The sequence below is a fragment of the Hydractinia symbiolongicarpus genome, chromosome 6 (assembly GCF_029227915.1).
Source record: "Hydractinia symbiolongicarpus strain clone_291-10 chromosome 6, HSymV2.1, whole genome shotgun sequence".
Lineage (NCBI taxonomy): Eukaryota > Metazoa > Cnidaria > Hydrozoa > Anthoathecata > Hydractiniidae > Hydractinia > Hydractinia symbiolongicarpus.
In genome coordinates this window covers 15,675,085-15,693,382 of record NC_079880.1, presented here as the reverse complement: position 1 = coordinate 15,693,382, position 18,298 = coordinate 15,675,085, and positions in this window count along the sequence as shown.

The following is an 18,298-nucleotide window of genomic DNA, read 5'->3' as shown; positions in this document are numbered from 1 at the left end:
AGATCGCACCAGTCATATATCCGGCGAGCTTAACCCCGTTCTCAAGATCCATTTTCGCACCTGGTCTTGAAACCCCTAGTGCCTTTTTCGCACCTAGCGCTAGTAGGATAGTATATGATAATAGTCTTACGGACTCCCACAGGCTATCAACAACCTCTTTTTGATATTCTTTGCTACTCATGCTTTATTATAGGGCTCATCGCATGTGAAAAATATCAATATCTGCCTTAGGCTCCTGCCTCACGCTTGGTTGATGAACCGCTGGTGGAGGCTGCTGGGTAACCGCGGATTTTTTACGTATAAAATATATGAGACCCCCGATACATGCGATCGCGAGTAGGCTTCCACCAATGTATATTCCACTGCTTGACTGTACAGAACTCACTCCAGAAGAGGTTTTGACTGGAGGTTGTACAGCACCCTCTTGTTGTTTCATATCTTCCTTTCTCTTCTTTATCAGTGCGGCCAACCTATGACCTTGTGCTACTCTACCAGGATGCTCTCTTCTTGCGGTTGTTCAGTGCTCATTTCTTTATAAGACGCGAGACTTATAAAATCACTTCCCTAACCACGAGGGACCTGTGGAAACACATACAAATCTGATGGAAGACAGCAGCTGGTTGTTCCAACCATGATCCACGTACTGGCATAGTGTAATCTCATATTCATCATCATCGTCACCATTAAACCGGATTGCTATTTTATAGTCTGAATTATCAAAGGAGATAACCTCCGGATTAGAATTTTGCACCTTTGTGGGTGATATGATTTGACACAGTTTAGGAATAACATGTTTCAATGTAAAATACACGCTGGCCATACACTCGCCATCGCTGGGGTCAGTAGTAACGTCTCCGATATCCACATCTGAAATGCTCAATCCAATGCCTAGGATGTGGGAAGATGTGTCTATATACATTTGCCGTAGTCGGGTATAAACATTTCCTATTATGTCGCCAAGTTCCGGAGGTGGAATGACAATCTCTTCGAAAAGCCTTGTTTCCAATTCTTCAAACATTCTTTTCTTTCTCTATTTCTTCCTTTTCATCAATGGACTGTGAAAGTTTTGTGTGATTAATTGTATGCGCGGCAACGAGCAAGGGCGCTAAAAATTTGCCAAACGCTGTATAAACGAGAATTCCCAAATCAGCCATACTATCTCCTATTATTGGATCATCCTCAATATCCCTCCTTAGTTCTTCTGGGTTATCGAGAGGTACAATATTGCCTATGGCTTTCGTATACATATTAATGGCATGAGTTGACAAAGCCTTTGCAGTTTTCTCCCCTTTTTCCTGGAATTCATGTTGAATGAAATTAGCATGAATTATTTCAATTACATCCCCCGTGCACTTATCGATAAAACTCTCACTACATTTTTTTGGTAATAAATGTGCTTTTCCCTGATGTATCGCTTCCTTCAAAGCCTGGCGTTTATCAGGTTTTTTCGTAACGGTTTCTGTATAAAAAATATCAGCGATAGAAACAAGCAAGTATCAATATATAAGGGAGTAGAATCGTGATCAATAGCAATGCATCCATTTTTTGCAGCTTTGTGTATAAAGTGTTATAAATCGATGGCCTTTCGATTGGTTTTCAATTGCCCACAATGGCTGCATATTAGTGTAGTGGAGCCTAGCGAGCTGCGTCTCCATACTAGGTGGAACACCATTTTCTTGATATTTAACAGGTATTTTATGATCAAATTCCCACTGCCCTCGATTGCTCCAGCACATTCCATCTTTGAATTGCTTTTGTATATGCCAGATAAATGTACAGATCCCGCACCCCAGGTACTCGGTGGATGCTATCTCCGTGTCATGGATTAGAGCATTCTTAATCCTATTCAGAATTAGCCCATGCATATATGCAGGGAAATCGTACTCTTTGCAAAAGCCATGCTGTTTTTTTATGGTGGCATTTATTTCGCTCCTTTGATGCCCTTGCATTATCTAAGTATTTGATACACCTTTTGGTCCATTGCCCATTGCGCTTCATTCTAAAATTATCCAAAGAACAAGCTATTGTACAGTTTGAACATTTCTTGATTTCTTCCATTTTTTTACACTTTATGAATACGTAATTCATAAAATTTTCTGGACATCAGCCTGCACGATACAATAATGATATGTTCCCATTCGTTCCAACATGTGGTGCTTTTCCACAAACGATTGCAGATGAACATCCAGATAGACCATCTACTTCTCCATTAATGGCAGCAGATACTAACATATCAACCGGCTCCTCAAATGCAGCCCGGCCTAGAGCACCGCTTTGATCTCGCATAGTGTACCGTGTCATGGATGTACCAGTAAATGTCATAAAGGAAGCCACCAATTGAGCATCGGCATTATTGACACTATCACCCGTGACTTTATGTAATTCACGTTGTATATACATACATGCCGCGGCTATGCCAAAATGCTGAGAGATCTGATGCACGCATGTGGATGTACTTCTTCGTTCATCTACAAATAAAAGCGTACATAAATCTCCCAGGGAGCCACCAATTGCGTAGATGCTCCATGTACCATCATCCTCCCTGGAATATGTAGCATTAATCACATCTTTTTTTCCATAAATAACGAGTTTCAACAGTACATTGGAGGCGTATTGGATTCGCTGGTATCGTGCCGGTCGGATTCTATTAACAAAGCTCCCATGTTCTGATTCCAGGTCATATGAAAAGTGACCGTCAGGTATTTGGAGCAATCATCCTCCACAAGGGCAGGCACAGGGCTCGTTTTGTTGCTGGTGAAAACATCAACGATTCCGAGCCCCACCGGTTATGCGATTGCTACTCCACCATCCTTTGAAAAAAATGTATTAATGGCCACTTCGATCATATCTGGATGAACTTTAAAATAGAACAATTTGTTAAAATCTAAATGAAGGCGAATTATAGTCGATCCGTCAATTTTGGGATGTCGTTCCATCCACTTATTGTGCCATATTGGATTGGGATTATCAATAACATCAAATGTCCTTATTAGTACATGCAGCCTAACCTCCCGTAGACTTCATCCCACGACATTATCGAGTACCTCCACATCACTTAATGATGTCCTTACTATATTAATGGGATGTTTGGCTTTCGATGCATCTATAAGTGCTTTCAAACGTGGAACACCCTGTAACAGCGTCGAATTAGCATATCCAACTGAATGAAAAAAATTCAACGATAGCTGTGTGCTGGTTTCTCCAATGGATTGTGCTGCTATGATACCTACAGTGTCACCAGTCTTTGTTTTGCGTGAATTATGATATGATGCGAATTCTTCCGCCAACTTTTTCCATAGCGTCTCGTCACGTAGAATCCCCCTCTCCAAATTCGTCTATGGCGGTCTTTATCATTTTTTCATAATCATCCACGAGCATATCCATCTGTGTCTGATTAGTGCACTGCCCACGCAGTACGTCTTTGATCATACCCAATAATTTAAAATAGGTTAAATTCTCCATGATATACCATGGAGAATTTGATATAATGTGTAGGTCAAGCAAAAAATAGGGCAGATAGTGTGATGGATTACCACCACATGGGCTGTATATTTGTGTACGGAAGGAGTACAGCGAGACATAGGTATATCTCACATAGCATGTTTTTCTAAAACAAAACCCTCGTAAGGGAACCCTCTGGGTGTATTTTTTATATTTTTAACCCAAAGGGTTTTTGATTCTGCGAGTATACCACTCAGAGCCTTTGGTTTTCCATATTCGAGGTGTTTTTCAGCGCTGTCCTGCTTTGCAGGCTTAGCGTACTTGCTCTTTATACTCTATACAGAATGTCGTGCTTGTACTACGCATTAACGAAACCCACCTTTTTAAGTGAGCACTTTCAGAGGCCGTTCCTAGCACTGACATTTAACCGGCATTTTGGCACAATTTTTCCCGACTGGCACAGTGTGTGGTAGAAACCGGGGTGAGACGGCCGCCTCCAAGTAAGGCATGGTCTCGCCCGCTCAACCGTACCCTTCAGCCAGGTCTAAGCCTGGTACCACAATCTTACTATATATCGAGCTTCGTATATAGCTATTCAGTATCACCTTGAGTATTACCTGTGTGAAAATTCACGCATCACCGGTTAGGTCATTTACGCATCATACAGAAAACCTCTTGATTATTCAGAAATGTTTATCATTTCTGAATGGATGTGGCAAATGAGTTTGTTCTTGTTTTTACCGACTCATACTGAAGAAGAGATATATTTACAACCTTTCTTTTGATTCTCCGCAATCCACATTGGCTGCATGTTTGTATAGTGGAGCCTCGCGAGTTGCACTTCTTCGCTTGGATATACCCCGTTCTCTCTATATTTAATGGGGATTCTGTGCTCGAATTGCCAAGCACCCATATTGTTCCAGCTCATCCCGTCTCTGAATTGATCTTGGATGTGACCAATGAATGTGCAGATACCGCACCCTATGTATTCGGTGGAGGCTAACTGCGTGTCATGGTTTAGAGCATCGCGAAGCCGCTGGAGAATAAGTTGATGCATATACCCCGGGAAATCACAATCCCTATAATATCTTTTTCCATGATGGCATTTGTTTCGTTTATATGACGCATTATGACTACCCAAGTATTTGATACATTGTTTTGTCCGTTGCCCATTGCGCTTGTTGATCCCGAAATTATCAAAAGATAAAGTTTTTTTACAGTTTGAACAGCACTTGGTCTCCTCCATTTTTTGTTACATTTTGTAAGGTATCACCTTACAAAACTTTTGGACAAACCCCACACTATTCTTACATAAGTGGAAAGGTGTGCACGTTATCCTCATGCACAAACCTTTTATCGTAAAAAGCTGATAGACCCGGCCTACATTTTTTGCAGTGTCTAAATCTCCTTTTAATGCTCCCATGTACCTTGACCATGTCACTTCGTTCTGCCTTTTCGACATGCCCTTGCAGGAGAATTTCGTGCCTTTTTTACCTTCGACGAAATAGCACTTGGCTGTCAGCGCTATCATTCTGGATCCTATTAATTCTTCTTTGAATAACCCTCCGGTTCTACTCGAGTGTTTGTCAGTAACAAGCCAATTAGGCACTGCCTCATCGTACTGCTCGAGTAGTTCAGGACGAACAACATTACGTAGCTCATCTCCAGAGATTGCGAAATACGCTGAGTCTGTATCCCTATACACATATTCGAAATCTCGTCGATCTACGTACTTGTCAAGAAAATCATAGTAAAATTCGAGCATCCGCAGCTTGGCCAATTGATATACAAGGATTCCACATTGATATGCCCTATTTATCAAAACCCCCTGTGTACTCCTCCTTAATTCATACGCATCTCCGATTTCTTCCAAATCCTCCAAGTAAGGGCTCCTCATTGCAGCATCTATTGCGTTCTCATCCTTCGTAAATGTGGTATTGTTATGTCTCGCCAAATCCTCTATCATCTTCCCGTAGAACGAGTTCCCTTTCAATTTTTCTGTATCGCCCGCAATACGTTTATCAGGGTCCTTATCAGCTTGACGACGCGCATCCGCAATTTCTTCCGGGAACCATGCGAATGGTTTACCCCGTGAGTATTTAAGTATTTGATAGCAAGCCGTAATCTTTAACCCATGATTAATATACCATTTAAGCAGGTCCGTACAAAGCAGGATCTTCTCGGTGTTTGGCTATCAAGGATCTCTCTAACCACAAATAACGGCGACATTTCACTGAATTTTTCGTACAACTCAGTAGGCACCTCAATATCAACTTGGGCAAATCCGAAGAGATCTCCGTCTATAATGCTCTGCACCAGATTATCTAATTCTCCAACAGGGTCTGCCATTTTTAACAGCTTCTCCTTACCACAAGGGAAATCTTGTAGTAGTGTGCTTGGGTAGAGCATATTGGCGTCATACCCGAGTATAGTCTTGTATTTTTTGGCTCAGTATAAATATGTGAGCAAATACCCGTCACATCACTCTCATGATACCTGCAAAATACGATCGCTGGGCCACCTACCATCCCTGTTTGCAGAAGCTCATACGCCTCGTTCCGTGGAAAACATGTATTCATTATCTTTTTTCGCCACTTTGATATTAGCCTCATCCGCAATTTGTTCGACAAAATACCGCTTTATCATATTGATATCGTTCTTGCTGCTGTTTAAACCGATCACTGTCACTTGATTAATCCATTCGTGCAGAGCATTTTGAGTTCCGGGAGCATATCGAAATCATCCGGCTTGGGATATATCTTTTTGACTTTTTGGACAATCTTCATTTGTCTCTGCTCTAATTGCTCAACGGATATTTGCACCACCTGAGCCCAATTTGGGTAAGTTTCCTAAACCTGGGTCCCTTAATCCGTTTCGGAATGTACGGATTGATGATGTCATCAAAAAATCTTCAAACCCTAATTTCTCAGCAACCATTTGTCAAAGATACATGATCCTAATAGATAGTAGGAATGAACATAAGTACGTTTGACCTCCTTTCACACCTTTTCCCCGTCAAACCCCCGATTCTACCCCTCCACCCCCACCCCAGCTCCATCCTCCCAAATCCGGAAAATCCGACGGCATCGAAAAAAATTCCAAAAACAAATCCGATTCCGATAAAATGCAACGCATGCGCAATAGCGACTGACATGATGCTGACATCAACAAAAATAGAGATTGCGCAGTTGAGTAGGTGATGAGTGCCAAATAAACATCACAAGGGAGCAATGCCTGTCCCGCTCTTTAATCTCGCTACGTAGGTACTGCTCGACTTCCTCAATTTTCTTGAGTCTGTACACTTGGCCTTCATCAGCCTCCCCCTCATGAGGAGCACTCGGCAGGCTCGGATAAAGCTTTGTAATTTCGCTCATATTTATTCTATAAGAACATGCATCGTGAGTCCTACGAAAGGGTTCTTCTCGCCTTGATACTCGTCTATGAGCGTAAACTCCAGCCTGTCTGTTGACTCTTAAGCGGGAGGTATACGAGGTTATTGAAACTCCAGGTAAGCATGCCCCCCGCCAATCAGTCAACTCTTTGATGTGGAGCAATGTCAGTATATTGGATTTCTCACCATTTAAAAGACAGTAATCCGTATCCAACTGGTTACACATGAGTCTCAGCCGCTGGGGAACGTCAGTCTTTTAGCGGCTATCATGGTTTCCCTCTGTGAATAGTACCTTGGCATCAGCCCATAATCCATAATGTCCTGCAGTGGTTGATCAATTAACACAGAGCACAGAAAGCTTGATCTTGCCCTCAGATTGACTGTTGACTATTGCCGCGAGATCATCGATTCTATACAACCCCGGCTCGATTGGGATGTCCAACGGCCCGATATTTATCCCGGCCCCCCTTTATATATGTTGAACTCGCTCTTTTTGTAGCGATTCCACCACCTGGGGCGGATACTCATCGATTTTAGAGCGATTCTCGTGTCTTGCCCTAGGTAGTCCTCAAATATTGTAGGCTTTTCGATATCTGTGACATACAGCTGCTTCATATTTCTTAAAAGAAAAGATGAGCATTTATTTGTATAACCCTAGAACAAAGTATGTCCCTACACATTGGCGATATCTCGAGACACTCGTTCAAGGTAAAATTCCCCAACTTTTTCGTCGACTACGAGTTCCACTCTTGTGCGGTGTTGAATACATGGCAAAGCCACCTCTTCAGCCTCTGGTCCACTCAGCTCAATTTTGCTACCTACTGCGCCACTTCAGATTGGTATTTTTATGCAGCATCTAACCACTTCTTTGCCTCTGGATTCGCTCCGTTTATCGCTTCCACGTGTACTTCCAGATTCGTAAAATCCTTAAAGATCTCGAAGTGTCCCTACTGGGTTCCGATAGGTTTCGACGTCTCAACAACACTTTCAACAACCAAAAATTTCAGCAATTAGCACGTGAATTTGGGGTAAGATTTTACGCCTACCTCATACTTCAGAGCCAAGCTAACGCGAGGTCCAACATTATCGGCAATCAAGGTAGTTCAATCGATGCCCAACGCTTGAACTTGACGACCCTTGAAGAGCTGATCCTCCGACCTAGTGACACGGGTGAGGAAATAAGGCGATTCCAAAATGTGCTCAAGTATGCACGTAGCAAGGTCGATCTCTCGGTGGCGCATGGAGTATATATGATTCCTAGCAACATGAGCCTTCATATCGGGAGTGTCATGAAGTTTACGAACAAGATACTCATCAGTAAGGAGTACCTCTCGATTGGTGTTAATCCGCAGATTAACGCCGGAAATTGAGTCGACCCCCTTGGAAGGATCTCGCAGCCGACGAAACATCAAGCACCAAGTCATGAAACGTGGCAGGGTCCCACCCTACCCCAGATCAGGCCTGCGGATGTTCATGATAATAACAAAGCTACCGTTATCACGTTGGTAGTAGGACTAAGCCTCGTATACATCTGGATGAAGAAATAGGTCTAATGTGTTGATCAACATATTAGACTCTCTATGATCTCTTTCCACCCTTACTTCTCCTGTTGCCCACATACGCAACAACAATACCCATAGCAGCAACCAAAGCCATGTACAGATGCTTGGCTGAAAATTCCACAATCTTAGCCGTAACTCTGAAAAAGAACGATACAACACTACCAATATTTCCGGCAGGGCTGAGCCAGCCTTACCTGCTAGGTACTTCAGGAATTTCCCGAGTCTTTCAAGCTGTTTCCGTACAAAACCTTTCCCACCACCAGCGGCAGCAACTCCAGCAGCATCTCCACCACCTCCAGTAACAGCGAGCACGATGGTTGATACGAGCCAAAGGCGGAGACTATGCTTGCGATAGTCAAGCCTTGTTCCTTGAACAATATCTTGAGCTTTTCTAGTAAAGATGTGGCATCCCCGGCAATCTTCATTAGAGTATCCTTGATTGCTTTCAGTTGTCTCTGGGTATCTGAAGAAAGTAAAACGTGCGCTTTTCGTGCTTCTTCCTTCTGTTGACGGAGTCCCTCTATCTCTTCCCTGGCCTTCGCGATGTTTTCATTTCAGATAGCTAGCTGCTCCTCAGATACTCCAGGCGTAGTTTTCTTGCTCTCGAGACGTTTCACCTTGGCCTCTGCTTTGTCTATCTCGCTATCAAAGAAGATCATCTTGCTTTTCAGATTCCTCAGATTGCCTCTTAGCGTTTGAAGCTCGAGGTTGAGCCCTATTCTTTCACGTTCCGAGAAGCTTCCATCCCCGCCAAATGAAGTATCTTCGATAAGACTCTCCGTCTCGCCTAGAACATTCCCGAGTAGTGGCAGCATCTCGATTTCATCAGCCTTTTTATTGACATTCTCCAATTCGTTAAGGAGTCCTTGAGCCATCGTCTTACTGCCCTTGTGTGGTGTGTTATAGTCGGTAAAGCTTATGGCTCGTAGGCGTTTCGCACCCAACCTCCTCTGTATCTCGACAACAGCTCTCAATTCTCCCTCCCCTTTGTAAGCTCCACACCATCGAAAAGGAGCTGGTTTCCTCGTGCTTTAAATTTTGCGTACATTTTCGCAATTGGCTGCGTAGCTCCTTACTTAGGAGATCACGAAGATCGTCTACCTTCGATTTGAGCAACTCTCCCCTTGCGTAGGTCGTGATATCTCCGCTAGGCGATTGACCCCGCTCTTCTGATGTTGGGGTAGACCCAGGAATGTCCTCGGATCTGCTGAAAGATCCCTGCTCTCCCCCACGGTCAAGGTCTTCCTCCGCCGTGAAATCGTCATGGAAACTCTACTAATAAACATGTACGGAATTGAACTAGATCCATACGAAGAAACGAGCACTATGCTCACCATAAAGGGGAAGAGACAGCGTGTGAAAGTATCACACACACCCAGCACGATTAACCAGAAGGAGGACATGTACGTGAACATTCCCAATATGGACATGAACAATGTCATTTGCCCCGGCTCCCTCAAACTCCTCTTTGATCTTGAAATCACGGGGACCAACACGAATCGCACGATCGTTAATAAAATTGGTAAGACCCTGGTGCGAGACCTTCGCATCCCTCTAAATAGCAGAGAGGTGCAGAACATTAGCGACTACAGCACCTTTGCGGTGTACAGGGACCTTTGGCTGCCCAAATTTGAGTGCGAAAACGAATTCACACTCGAAGGTATTGGTGTGCCAGATGGAGCAACCAGGCAACTGCAAGTTAAATCTACATTCAAACCCGGAGATGGTGAAGAGAAGGCCATCGCGAAGGCGTACGGCAACACTTTTTGCATCCCGCTCGGCAAAATCTTCGAGCTAACGAGAGACTTGCCCTTCTATAAAGCGGGCTTGCACGACAGACTATAGTTTGTGCTGCACTTTGCGCCATATAGCGCCGTCATCAAAGATGAAGGCACACCCCGGTCGGCGTCTGGATCCAGTGTTGTAGAAGCTAAACCCGCAGATGCAACTTACAAAATTACCAATATTGCGCTCGAGTTTGACAAGGTATACCACGAAGGCCTGGCTAGTGCTATGGTGTCAAGGTATTCAAGGCTAGCGCTGCCGTATGAGCGAGTGCTCCGTAGCAAAGTTGTGAAAATGCAAAAGGTGAATACCAGCTACAACCTTCAGATCGATACACCAGCAAAGTCTTTAAAAAGCGTGCTATTACTGTTTTAAGACCCTGCCGAAGTGAAACCATACTTTGCCGTAAACAAGACGTTCTACAACCCCAGGATTGAAAAAATCGCGATCACCGTGGAAGGTAAACCGAACGAACTATACAGTCACACCATGCTACCCAAGGACCATTTCAAGCAAGTTGCAGGACTGTTTGGAAGTGCACACTCTAAAGTAACCATAGACCAGTTCTTCACGAGTAGATACGCACTCTTCATAGGCTTTAGAGTCTCCAACGATAATAAGCTGCACAGTTCGGGTAGGCCCTTGCAAAGAATTAGCGATGGGATCACTTTGCACATGACCAAGGAGGCCGGCGGAACCGGTGATATTACATTTTATGTATACTTGCTCCAAGACGCGCAGTTAAACATTTTGGATGGTAGGGTAGAAGATGTAATGTATTAGAAGACCTCAATTTTTGTATTTACAATGTTGGATAAATACAAAAAAAAATATGGAAAGCAAGAGCTGTCAAAAATGTAGAAGGAGTCTTTTATTGGATGTATTCAAGGTGATTGTAAACATGTAAAAAATTTTAAACAAACAAAACGGTGCATCAAATGTCTAGATGCTGCCAAGACGTCAAGCGATCGTGCAAAGCGCCCTCATAAAAGACAGAGGTCCCATTGTAAGGAATGCAAGGGCAGCCAAATCTGCCCTTATGAAAAAAGGAAATACAGGCGCGGTGGGTGTAAGAAGGCCAAACAATAAATGGCAACTATCGGTGTTCTTGTTGCATGTGCCGCAATTAACGCATTGGCATTCTTCGGAAGTAATTTCCTAATCTCCAAACTCTCAGGGCATGGTGAGGCAGAACGTAAGAGGCATGACAAAGCAATCGAACAACTTCAAGCAGCTCAAGAACGGTGGATCCGTGACAGACAGACCAAAAACGATTAGTACAACAAGCAGCGTGAGCTCAAGCGCCAAGCGGGTGAGAGCTTGAAAGAGCTCGATGAAGGCATGCGAGAGTACTATATCGCAACGATCGAGAAGGCTCCGCAGCTCTCGGACTATTACGATCCTTCGCAGCAACAGAAGGACGGCGAACTGACGTTCATCGTGGGATCTCTGGCTATACTAGGTTTCGTGGTGTACAAGTTCGTCGAGAGAGTTAACAGTTATATGTAAGAACGCTTTTGACATGTAATAAAGATGTTAGGGTTAAAAAAACGAACGTTGTTACCAAGGAAGAAGCCGAAAGGCTAAGCCAAATCTACTGTACCCCGGAACATCTCTGGACTGGACGCAAAGCTATCAAATTGCTCTCTGAGCAGAGTAGTCTCTCCAAAAAGAGGGTTACTCATTGGCTGACTCGTCGACTTGCTTTGCTACGACATATTCGAGTCCCTAAACGCATCGACTACCCGCACTTCACCATTACGAAACCCAATGAGATGCATCAGTTTGACTTGCTCTACTTGCTGCATGACAAACTCTATTGAAGCACCTACAAATACATTTTGACGGGCGTCGATGCAGCTTCTCGCTACAAAGTGGCGAGACCCTTGAGAACCAAGAAAGCCAGCGAAGTCGCTGACATGATCAAGGACAAATCTACTGTACCCCGGAACATCTCTGGACTGGACGCAAAGCTATCAAATTGCTCTCTGAGCAGAGTAGTCTCTCCAAAAAGAGGGTTACTCATTGGCTGACTCGTCGACTTGCTTGGCTACGACATATTCGAGGCCCTAAACGCATCGACTACCCGCACTTCACCATTACGAAACCCAATGAGATGCATCAGTTTGACTTGCTCTACTTGCTGCATGACAAATTCTATTGAAGCACCTACAAATACATTTTGACGGGCGTCGATGTAGCTTCTCGCTACAAAGTGGCGAGACCCTTGAGAACCAAGAAAACCAGCGAAGTCGCTGACATGATCAAGGACATTTACAAAGCGGGACCTCTCCGCTATCCGAAGGCTTTCCAGTGCGACAACGGTAGCGAGTTCAAGTCAGATGTGACGAAGCTGCTAGAAGGCAAAGGCGTCGAATTAAAGCGAGTGACTACGAAGTGCCACCATACTTTCACGGCTCATGTCGACTCGTACAACAAGGTGCTCGCGCAGAGACTGTTCAAACCTCAAGATGCTTAAGAGCTGGTCACTGATGAACAAAGTAGCATCTGGGTCAAGCACTTGTACACTATCGTGAAAAGTTTGAACAATAGTAAAAAGGCTATGATCGACATGAAACCTTCGAAAGACATCAAGCTGGATGAAGTACCGCTTATGAAAAGTGAGCAGCGTCCGGATGAAAAGCCTCTACCCGATTATGGCTTATACTTGTACTTGCTACAACCTGGAGAAGTACACGGTGATGCTAAAAGAGGCGCGACAGATGCCTGGTGGAGCAAGAAAACGTATAGACTGGACCGTATCGTGACAGGTACAAGGTTGTTATACTATCTAGATGGTGGGCCTGATCGAAGCTTCGTGGCTGAGAAATGGATGCTAGTACCCGAAGGTGCTGAAGTACCTCCGGAGCATGTAAAACAATGGTAATTTGTAGGTTTGCACCCAGACCTCTGTCGGTAAAAAATGTATCACAGCCCTCGATATATTACGCGAGCTATTATGATGATGGAACCTACAATGGCAAGCCTCCTGATCCAGTTTGCCTGGTCTCGAATTTTGCACAATTCCCCCCGTATGTTGGTGAGCAGCCATTCCGTTTCGGTGCATTCCGAGTCCGAAATGTTATCATACGCGAGCTCGGTCTCAAATTTCTCGATCCATTCCATAAGCTGCTTAATTGTGTCATCAGTCATATTTTTATTTAGGGGCGGGAGCCGAACGAGAGCAAATGTGTGCTTGGGTTCGCATTTAGGACTATACCCCAGGAGGAAGCAATAAAGGCCTAGCTCCGTCAGTAACGCCGTGTTTAGTTGGGTGTGGACAGATCTGTCCACACCTTGGAGATCGGTAATAGCGTCGCCAAGCCGTATTTTGTACTTCCCGATATCATGAGGATTTTTCCCTTCTCCTAGCATACCAGACCGGGTGGTCCTACTACGACCACCCACTTCATGACGTGAAATGTTCGGGATATCCCGATCCGACTTTATAATTTTTCAACACCTTTTTTCGCTAGCGATCCCATAAGCTCGACGGCTTTGGGCTTTCTGGAACGACGCACGATCAACGGCACAAGGCACCGCCTAATGTCACGACGCATGGTCCAAGGAAGTCGCTGGAGACGACGCACTATCTCCAAGACACCGTCCAATTTTACAAAAGCATCATGAGGATTTTTAGTTTTGCTAAGGGGGTCGTTAGCAACGACCCCTATTTCATGGCGTGAAATGCTTGGGATATCTCAACGTGACTTTGCAATTTTTCAGCACCCTTCTTCGTTAGCAAGATTATGGTAAGAGTTAGCGAGGAGACGCACGCAACTAAAGCGATCCGTTTGTTATATTTATCCCTCAGATTCAACTTATACTGCTCCCAATTTCTTTCCTCGAGACTCGCTTCCAAGTCCTTATTTGTTTCCTCCAATTTCCGGATCTCTTTCTCACGTAATTTCTCAATACAAGTCATTTATTTAATTGAAAGTCAAGGCAAATGCTCCAATTTGAGTTGTACCCGCCGGTACAACCGATGTCTGTGTCACTTCAAAATCTTCCAGGTCCGACGGTGTTCCAATCTCACGTACAAGCCCGCATGTTTCGACTTTTTGAGTTGGGTCTTGATGCTCTCCCAATCCGAGATCATGTTAGTCTCTTCGTCGATAAGCTTCATGTCGCTCCTTTCGTGGGGTACCACATAAACAATTGCTTCTTTTGACGTCTTAGGTTCTTTGGTAAAGCCGTGTAGTTTTGAGTGAGGAGCCATAGGCTGTGTTTTCTGCGCCTACCCGAGATAGCGAGTTCGAGCAAGGGCTGCTGCTTTTTATCGAGACTTTCATCGCTTATCATGTCATCAATAATAAACAAGCTCTCTTCACCCGCAAGCAGCTTCGATAGGGGGTTGATCCATTCAAATAACTGGTCACCCGGCTCTATCAAGAATACGTAGTCCTCTTGCCACAGTGAGGATCTCTCCTAGTAAGTCTTGTTCCAGTGAATAGTAGGACAAAGGATGACGATATTTTCAAAATGTCCTCTGTATTCGCCTTCCAAAAGGTCGAGTACGCGCTGGGTCTTTCCACAGCTTGTGGGGCCTGTAAATATTGCCGTATATATTGCGGGTCTTTGACTATGTCAAGGGTCATTTATTCCACTCGTGTCTGCCGTTGGGCACACATGAACCTTATGGGTGCCTACTTGGGTTTTGGCACTAACGAAGGGGGTATCCAGCCCTTTGGTACTGCCATCTCACGCAAGCCTCTACCTGCTGTGAAATACGCGACCATTTTCAATACGTCGTTGGCATCCATCTTGGTACTGGGGCTCGAAATCCCGAGGAACTTTTTACCTGCCATGGCATATACGAACGTGAACCCAAGGTCCACTACCCACTTGTATATCATATCGATGATCTCCTTTTGCTGAGGTGTCACGTTTGAACTAGTTTATATTATCGCTTAGCGCATTCGAAAAATGTCAATATCAGGCTTTGGTTCTGGCTTGGCTGCCTGTGGCTCCAATGCTGGACCGGCTTTTTACGGAAGATATAGATTACACCAAGACACCCTGCGAGCAGGGCAAGGAGGCACCCACCGACAAGGGCACCTGACCGTACGCGACTGGTACCAGTACTTGCTTTGACCGCCTTCTTTTCTTGGTTCCTGTTCTTCATGATTTCAGCCAACTTGTGGGCCTGTGCTACTCTTCCCGGGTGCTTTACTGGCTTTGTAATTACCCTCACTTCTTGTGCTTGTTCTTCGCTCATTTCTTGTAGGTTTAAAACCTACAAAAATAACCCGGATCTAATATCGACCTTTATACACGTTCTCGTTCATATAGCCCCTTGTCTCTAGAATGCACACGTGTGATGGGAATCTATCGGCCACCGGTGTCAATATTTCGCGATCGTGTATACCACAGTCTCCCGTCATGCTGCACCAATCCGAATAGCCTATGGGTGACATTCTGTATAAGTTGTGGGCCAATTTTCTCGATCGTTCATAAATTTCATAATTGTCCAATCGTATCTTTGATAGATTGTTTCCCATTGTTCTCTTGTTCTTCATCAGCTATCTCTTCAGCTACCTTGGACGCGGATAACTGAGTGGGTGTGCGCCGCAACTAGAAGAGGAGTTAGGAATTTACCAAAGGCAGAATATACGAGTAGGCCAAGATCAGCCATGGAATCCTTGATGATGGGGTCGTCCTCAATGTCTTTGGACAGGGCGTGTTCGCTGTCGAGCTGTACAATGCGCCCCACAACCTTGGTGTGCATGCTAATAGCTTGTGATGATAGGGCTTTGGCCGTCTTTTCATCCTTCTCACGGAGCTCACGTTGAACAAAGTCCGTATAAGCTTTTTCGATCACCTCAAGCGGGGCCTTGTCAACAAAGGCCTCTGTGCACTTTTTCGGCAAGAGATGCTTTTGCCCCCCACGTATAGCAAAGCTTGACGTTTGTCAATAGATTTTTCACGTTGCTCTGGCGCTGGTGTGCTATCAACTTCATAAAAAATCTCTGAGATATCTTGAACCATATTTATTACACGTCGGGAGCGCAAGAAGATGTAGATGACCATGATATATGGGAGCAGTACGACGATATGTAGACATAAATCTATTTTGTTTAGATGGTTGGTGAACAAACATCTAGCGAGCATTCTAGTTGGATGTGTATCGATGGCCTTTGGACTGATTCTCCGCAACCCACATAGGCTGCATGTTGGTGTAGTCTCTCGAGTTGCATTTCTTCACTGGGGTACTCGCTGTTCTCTCTGTACTTGAGCGGGATTTTATGATCCATTTGCCACTGTCCTTGGGCTTGAATATGAGCGATAAAAGTGCAAATACTGCGCCCCAGATACTCTGTGGAGTCTATCTCTGTATCACGTTCTAGTGCATGCCTAATCCTGGTTAGAATAAGGTTGTATTGATACCCGGGGTGATCACATATGGGGCATTGCCTTGGTAGTTTTTCATGGTGGCATCTGTTGAGTTCGTATGATGCTTTTCAGATATTCACGAGGGTATAGCCAAGTTTTTGGATAGACTCTTCTTTATCCAGAGTCGCGGAGTGCCGATTCTTATCTGCTTTGGTTCTCAGCGGTTGACAGGTGCATCCATGCCACTTGCAGCCGTGATATTCGTAGACTGTTTTGGTCTGGGGTTCATAGCCGTCTACCTTGTAGAACTCGTTGTCTCTCTTCCCGTAACGAATCACTCGTTCTCCGCCATGCCCACAGAGCGCGTGGTGTATATGATTTCCGGTTTGCTCCGACATGGCTTCTATCCATTGACACGCCGCATAGCTGAAACCCTTACCGGGGTAAAAGACCTTTTCTGATTTGCTCGGCATGCGCTCGACATTTTTGCCTTTGCAAATGATTGTCGTCTTGACACCTTCACACTCGTTATTCTTGTGTCGCGCGAGGTTGTTGCTTTGCGTAAAGCGTTGATTGCAGGCCTCGCATTCCCAGTGTTGTGTCAAAACATCCATCTTCTTGATGTAGAAGCAGTGACCCTCGAGCATACCAAGGTTGATCGTGTCTAACCCCTTCTTGTACTGATTCTGACCATAGACTAGCGCCCATGGAGCCTTTTCCGAGTTCGTCTTGGGCTCAAAGACTCTGATGTTGATCTTGAAGTGCTTGGCGATACCCTCAAAGTCCACCAGCTTTGTAGGGCGCACATCTTCACGCTTTAGCTTGGGGTTCTCGTAGTACTCACGAGCCAGGGCTAGGGATTCTTGTGTGGTGCGCTTTTCACGCTGCTTGCGCTCTCCTCTGTAGTGCACGGTTAGGCATCTCAAAAAGCACAGGCTGTCGGTTCTTTCATCTTCCTTGTCAAAGCCATAGATGCACCTTTTGCCGCGCAACCAGTCCGGAAGAGGCCCATATCCAAGTAAAGGCTTCCTCGTAGAGATTAGCTTGATCTGCACGTGGTTGAAAACAATTTTGCCTTCGGACTATCCAGCGGTCGCGATAATTCTGTCGAGTGGTAGATAGACCTTGGTCCAAAACTCCGCATCTTCCAGATTCAAACGCGTCATCTCGCCTTGCTCTATGAAGGCTTTGATTTCTGTAATGCTCGATAATGACTTGGCGCTCTTGGACTTGTGGTAATCAGACACGTCACCACCACCTTTGTGAATATCACAGTTGAAACTGTAGACTACCGTGACTCTCATATCGATATGAGACGTGATTTTTTGCATGATGGCATCTGTCAGAGTTGGCTTAGATTCCTATTGAATCGCCATGTCTTGACACGATTTCCGTCTTCTAGCATTTGCGTGTCATTTTCATCGAATATGTCCTGAATATCTTCGACACCTTCTGATTGGTTTCTCTCTTGCAGGAACAGGTGCTTGATGTCCTCAATTCCACGGTAATCCTCTTGTACTTCTTGTTCCACAACATCGTGAAGCGTTGTTGTTGATGAAATTTGTTCCTTCGCCTTGTTCTTGTTCCACAACATCGTGAAGCGTTGTTGTTGATGAAATTTGTTCCTTCGCCTTGTTATAATAAAAAGTAACTGTATCCCTCACACTCTTCAATCGATCGGCAAGGGCGTTGCGGGTTGCTGCTACTGGTGCTGATATGGTGTCATATAATTTGCTAATAGCATTCCTAAGCCAGCTTATACTGTTTTATTATAGGTACGGCTCAA